Source organism: Lygodium microphyllum, chromosome 24 (genome assembly GCF_053477565.2).
Source record: "Lygodium microphyllum isolate KBCC chromosome 24, Lygodium_microphyllum_v1.1.10, whole genome shotgun sequence".
Taxonomy (NCBI): Eukaryota; Viridiplantae; Streptophyta; class Polypodiopsida; order Schizaeales; family Lygodiaceae; genus Lygodium; species Lygodium microphyllum.
Window position 1 is genome coordinate 4,449,117 of NC_141158.1, and position 7,277 is coordinate 4,456,393.

Here is a 7,277-nt window from a genome sequence, read left to right on the forward strand (position 1 = left end):
AACCAATGGGCAAACAGAAGCTACTAATAGTACCATTCTAGATATTTTGCATGCATACACAATTTCATAACCACAAATATGGGACAAACAATTGTATCTACTTCAATTTGCATACAATAATACACCACACACATCTACGCATAAAGCACCTTTTGAAATCATTTATGGACATAGATTGCCTACACATGTTACATCATTGTCGAATAAAGTTAAAGCTGCTGATGATATTACCAATAGGCATGCTACTATTTTTTCTCAAGTTAAAGACATGATTGCGAAAGCCTAGCAATCATACACTAAACAAGCTAAAAAGAAAAGACAAGCCATAAGTTTCAATGTTGGTGATTATGTTTGGTTACGCATTGAAAAGAGAATATTGAAAAGTGTTGAGAAACACCCTGTTGTTAAATTAGCACCTAGGTTTAATGGACCTTTCAAAATAATTCACAAGATCAATGACAATGCATTTAAATTAGAATTGCCCAAACATTGGAAGATCCACAATACTTTTCATATCAGTTTGTTACGACCTTTTAGAGGCCAATTACCTATCCACCCTGTCTATGAAAACCCTCCTTTGTTAGAAGAAAAAATTGAAATCCTTGAACCTGAAACTATTCTAAACACTGACTTTATGACCACTAGAATTGGTCGTAAATATTCTAGATATTTGGTTAAGTTTAAAAATCATCATATCGAAGAGGCCCAATGGATGCACGCCTGCAACCTAAGTGCTTACCCCTCACTACTCGCTCCATATTGAGCTAATAGTAATTGAGGACAATTGCTATCCCACCCCAAGGAAATAATGCCAGGAGGCATATTCCATGGTGGATTCTGTGATTATATTTATTTACCGGGGCTCATACACAAGGTGGATTCCTTGTGCGAGAAGTTGATGGGGACGCCTGTCCTTTTCCACTGTCAGATTAATTTAATGTACACGTGGGTGATTCTATAGTGGGTGATTCCATAAAATACATATTAAATTAATAGACGTTTATAAGTTTAGAGTGTGCACTCAAATTAAATTAAGGCCAGGACGGAGTTTCAACCTATTTAATTATTTTATAGCTAAAGACTGCTAGGTATTCACTTTTATTGGGTTTTATTTTATTATTTTCTAATAATTGTGAATGCTTCAGTTGATGTGTAGAGTAGGCGGTGATGGCGTTGGGTAGCACCGAGCGATTACGTGAATCCAAATGCCTAGAAAAATTACTATTTTTGATGGGCGCGCACCTTATCACTAAAGGCATGGCGCCAATATTTATTTAAATGCACTTATTAATTAAAGTGCTTGATAAAATATTTATTATATTATTTGTATGTGCAAAGGAACTGGTTAAATATTTCATTATTTGATATTTGTACTTGGGCACATCCCAACTTTTGGATAACCAAACACCTTACTCTATAATTGGGCAAAGGCAAACACAAAAGCAAAAGTATACTATATGTAAAGTGAGCTATTTTTTAGCTTAAAGATAAATAAATCTATAAATACATGCCTTGTGAAGAACTCGCACAAGGCATGGGGGGAGATTGCACCCAATTGGTCTTTTTGTCTCACGTCATACAATTTTCCTTTTGCTTTTTACTTGAAATTATGAAGGTTTGTAGAGTTCTTTGTTCTTAGGGACCTTTCGACATTCACTACGCACGCATACAACATAGTAACTGCGGATGTGGAAGATGATGTATTGGTAATGTTTATTAAAAATAGATTTCGTGTAGGCTTGTGCCATCAAGTTGTAGGTTTCAAGGAGAACAAAAACTTTTGTCTTTGAGATTTTTTTTCATCCTTATAGGATAGCCACGCTGAAGGTGGATATAGAGCAGAGACCACATAAAGTAAGCTTTTGTGTAGACAAAGAACATACAAGAGAAGTGATTGCGGTGCCAACTATAGCGAAGATAAAAAAACATAACTATGTTCTTCGATCTGCTGAGGGTCAAAAAATTGGGACTTGCATGCAATCATCCAACGAATTACTGACTCAACCTTCAAACTCTAAATTTTAATATTTTAGTTGTTGGGTGAGGGTCAAAATTGATTTGATCATTATAAGAAAACTATTAGATTGAGAAATCCTCATGTTCCTATGGAATATGAAGCTACCAAATAGGTATTTCTTGATAGATTTAAAGAAATCAAAACTTCCTAGGACCTTTGGTGAAAAATAGAAACTTGTCAAAAAAAAAAGACCAGACCATAGAATTTTTTACCCTAGAATACACTTGACTGTAGGACTGTTGGAACACATCCCTAGGTCCAGGAGAGAGAGTGCCTAAAATGCTAAAAATAAAATATTTTATGAAAATTTTACAAGGAACAAAATTAGAAATAAAGAAACCAAGCACTTTTGAAGAAGTAGTGATGATTGCCAAAGAAAAAGAAATAAAAAATAAAAAATAAAAAAGAGAGAACCATATAGAATATCAAACATAAAATTAATAGAAACCAAAATTGGCAAGGGGACAGACAAAATTATCAAATTTTAGCAAGACAAAATGCCCAATTAGCTTCGGAGGTTGAGGATCAATTGTCAAGACAAATGCAAAACATGAGGGTAGGAGCTTTGAGAGGTAGGCCTTTAGGAAGAAGTAATGGGGGACTAATGGGACAAACTAATCAAGAAAATATGAGAGGAGAAAGAGGAGAAAATAGAAAATGATATTTTTGAAGACCAATGGTGACTTGTTATGCATATGGGGAGAAGAAAAGGAAAATGAGGAATTACAGAAGGTAAAGAAGGAGTCAAAACAGGAGGCTGAGGAGAGAAAAAATAAGGAAAAGGAAGAAAAAGACAAAAATGAGGAAGAACACCAAAAAACAGAAGCGGAAAGGAAAATAAAAGCCGTTGAGGAAGAAGAGGAACTAAGAAGAAAGGAGGAAGAAGACCTGGATGAGGCTACACGCCGATCTATCGAACAACAAAGCAGGGCAGATGAATTGGGAAATTTGAGCCCGCAAAGAGAAGAAGGGCCTGGTTCTAGCACACAGGCGCCGGAAATTGTGCCGCCCGCTGTCATTGAGGGCAAGGGCAAAGCCCCAATTCACCCGATTCCTCCTCTCATGGTAAAGAATGACTAAAACTTGTTGAGAATGAAACATGGCAAAGTGTGAGAACAGATGGTGGTGGTGAGCTCAACTCAAAATAGTTTGATGACTTTTGCAAGAGCACAGGGATTAAACATCAATTGATGATGCCTCATATAGCTCAAAGAATGGTGTTGTTGAATGCCAAAATAGCACCATTGAGGAAATGGCAACGACAAGGGATTGTCTAGCCACTTTTGGGCAAAAGGTACAAATATTGCAGTCTACATTCTTAATCAGAGTTATACATTGGCTCTTAAGGGACCCATGAGACCTATTCTGGTAAGAAACCATCTCTCTCACATTTTAGAACTTTTGTATGTGAATGTTATTCACATGTTCCAAGAATAAGAGAGAAAAGTTAAATCCAAAAAGCATAAAATGTATCTTCTTGGGTTATAGTGATGAGAAAAAGGCTTATAAATTGTATGACCAAGAGGCAAAGAAGATCATATAGAGAGTTGTGATGTGGTTTTCATGGAGTAGCCACATACAGTGGAGGAAGAGAATATAAGTTCTTTCCCTTTATCATCCAACAAAGAAGTAGTCCACTATGAACCTATCCCAAGGGCTATCTCTACTCTCAAGGAGGAGGAAGCATCATCTTCATATGATGAGGACAAAGTTCACTAACCTGCAATCACACCATCAAAAAATCCATTTTCACAATGGGTGAAGCAGCTCTATGATCATAGTAATCATATGCCAACTACAGTTGAGGAACAACTGATGGACCAAGGAGGTCTATGAGAATAGAGGAGCAAAGAAAGGCTTTTGCTCACATAGTCAATATGGCCTTGATAGATGAGATTATGAGAGAAATAAAGGAGCCAACAGGATTGGAAGAAGCACTTGCGGATCCAACATAAAGAGTAGCTATGCAAGCTGAGTATGATAATATCATGAAGAATGACACTTTGAAGCTAGTAGATCAACCAAAAAAGAGGAAGATTATTGGCACCAAGTGGGTCTAGAAGGTAAAGTACAAAGTTGATGGCAGCTTAGAAAAGTAGTTTGACACGCCAATCGACTTATATTTTGCCTAAAATTATTGTCCTATCCATTTAGGGGTCGTAGCGTCCAGGCATTGTAGGACTACTCAAATGTTATTTTTAATGTCATTTTTTTATCATTTTGGGCTAAAAATAAGCTTGTTGGCATGTGGAACTACAAATTTTTTATCGATGAAATTTTAAAAATCTCTTTGTACTTCATTTCTTGTGTGATGCATGCTAACTTATCATTTGACAAAGCATAAAGATTAACTAGACCATTGGCTTGATAATCAATATCTTGTTCTACTTAATTGTCGAGTTCTCAACTAACATTTCAAATTTAATCATTACACTGTCATACACAAATACAATATGAGAATTTGAGACATAATAAAAAGCAAAGGTTTTTTATTACATGTCAAAGTTCATAAAGTACATTGCATTATAGTATGTTATAAAAATTGTAGACCCTTGGCAACTTTAATATCTCTCCGCTCTTATCTATCTACCTAACTCCATGTCTCTCTATATGATGGTCACCCACTTGGCATGAATTGTGCAGAGATATGCGTCCTTAAAAAGGGCAACAAGGTATGCTTCTGCAACTTGGTGGATAACCTCCACTGCAATCCCTTGCATGTGGAATGATTTCCTTCACTAAGCATGCCAAGGGCACTTTTCTAATCAGTAGGTCCATGCTCTTTTGGTAATTGTGGATCTCCTTAAGAGCCACTAAGTAATATTTCTTCCTCCACTTTAGCCTTTTCCTTAGGACTTTGCCTTGGGACTCCTCTTCTTGCAGGGCCAACTCATGGTTGCCTTCCTTATACTTGTTGGGCTTGGGGTTGGGGTTGCTTGGCAAGGGCTGGTTTCGGAAGCAAGAAGGAGGGGTATCAGAGGAGAAGGAGGAAGCTGTTTGGCTTGCTTTGTCATTTGATGGGATCCTTTCCATTGTTGAGTGTCCCTCGGTTGCATCTCCACTAGTCTTTGGCCATTCTAAGTTGTCATAGGGCTTATTGATGTTGTCGTCAATGTTGCTCTCATCATCATTGTTTTCACCTCCATGACAACTATTCTTAAAATATGCACCATGAGGCTAGTAATGAGACTTTTCCATACATTGGGTGCTCATCTTATAGTTCTCATCCAAAATGGAAGAGGAAAAATCATGTGCTTTATTCTGCTATGAGCCAATGTAGTTGCTATTATACCGTATATGGCCTCATAGCCTTGTTGACTAACCCCAGCTATATCACATGCTATTGGGACTTCTTCTATTGATAAACTATTAAGAACATCTATAAGAACCTAATTCAAAGCAGTAAGCCAAAGGGCTTGATGTCGAGGGTCTCTCAAAATTCCAATCAAACGCTTACGTTTTAAGAATGCCTTTAGAAGCTCCATTTGCTAACTCTCACCTTGACCTCTAGTAACATTGAAATTTTTTCTAATAAAATATAGACATTTTTAGGGAATAAAGTAGATTTATATTTTTCTTCAATCAATAGAAATGACAAACCGTAATGCTTATCCACGTCTTTTTCACACTCCACCATTCAAGGATAGTGATAGCATTGGAAGTAATTAACATTTTCTTTCCTTATAACCCATGGGAGTTTGCTTACAAATTTGCAAGTTTTCTTATGTAATGTTCTTATCCTTATCCATTTACTCCAAAAGTGATTTTAATGAAGCATTCTCCTCCTCCAAGGTTGAATTTCTTTGTGTGTCCATTGCCATGTCTTGCCCCTTGTCTTTATATTGCTTCAATTCTTATTTAAGCTTCTGCACTTTGGTTTTTTGATATTGTAGGGCTTTTTGCAACACATTTAAAGAACCTAGGGATTGTTACAAAGATTGATGATTGCTATATAACATTTATTGATAATATTGATGCATATGAATATTTCCATCTAAGTGTTTGCAATAATCTAGTAGACCATTTTCACCATCCTTGACAAATGTAATTAATGAAGACGTGGAATTGAAAGGTGGATTTAGCTTAGTGCTAAATCATTAGGATATAAGGAACTATCCACCCAAATATCAATATTTTTCTTTCCCTCTAAATGATATTGGGAAGCAGTTGCTACATCTAGCCCACGCCGCTTGCTATGAGGGGACTTTGCAATAGCATACTCTTCATCTGCATAAACATGCAAATCCACTTTTCTCTTATAATTGCTTATGTCCCTAAGTGGTTCCATTAGAGTTAGAGAGAAAATGGAGTAGATTGAGTTTTCATGGGATAATACTGATTTGGAATGGCTAGAGGGCAAAAGAGAACATGAAAAATTCTTTAATGTATATATAATATGGTTAGATACCACTAGAGATGGAAAAGACCATGTTTTGAGAAGGGAGGGAAAAAGTCACTTTTGGGGTTAAAATTAGTCAACTCTACTTATGTGGCAATTAGGAGGAGTAGTGGAACACAAGTAGATATGTAACTACCTCTGGAAGGTCCTAGATATCACATATGTGGGTATTAAAAAATATGAGCTGATTTTGAGGGCCTTCAATATGCAAAAAAGTGTATGGAAAATGAGTATTTCAACTTGCAATATTATTGGGTTCCTTTTGAGAAAAAGAAATCTATTTTTTGAGAAAATATTAAAAAGTCATCTTTTGAGGCAAAACTAAATCCAAGTTGCTGATGCGGCACTTTTGGAAGAGTGGTGGTCCATTATTAGAGGATGAGCTGATGTAGAGAGTCTTTAATGCAAAAAAGTATATATCAAATGAATGTTTCAACTTGCAATATGATTGGATACCTTTTAATTAAAACACCTTTTTTTGTTAGGTTTTACAAAAAAATCATTTTTCAAGGCAAAAATAAATCCAAGTTGCTGATGTGGTGTTTTTGGAAGAGTGGTGGTCCTAACTTGAAGGATGAAAAGGGCTAGTTACTATGGTAAAAAGAAAGGGAAACCCCCTCCTTTCTAGGTAGGGTCCACCACAAAAAGTGTGTGGAGCCTAGGAATATAGGGGGACTCGAGGACAAAAATGCATGCAATGATGACCATTGAAGAGGGACTAATCAAAGATTAAGGATTTTTAATCAATTTCTTATGAGACCCTTTTTGAGTCCATATTCCCCCGAATGCTTTCTGTTGTGCACTCTCACACCACCTTCACAGAAGGCAACTTGATGGAACCAACTATATCTTATGGAAGTT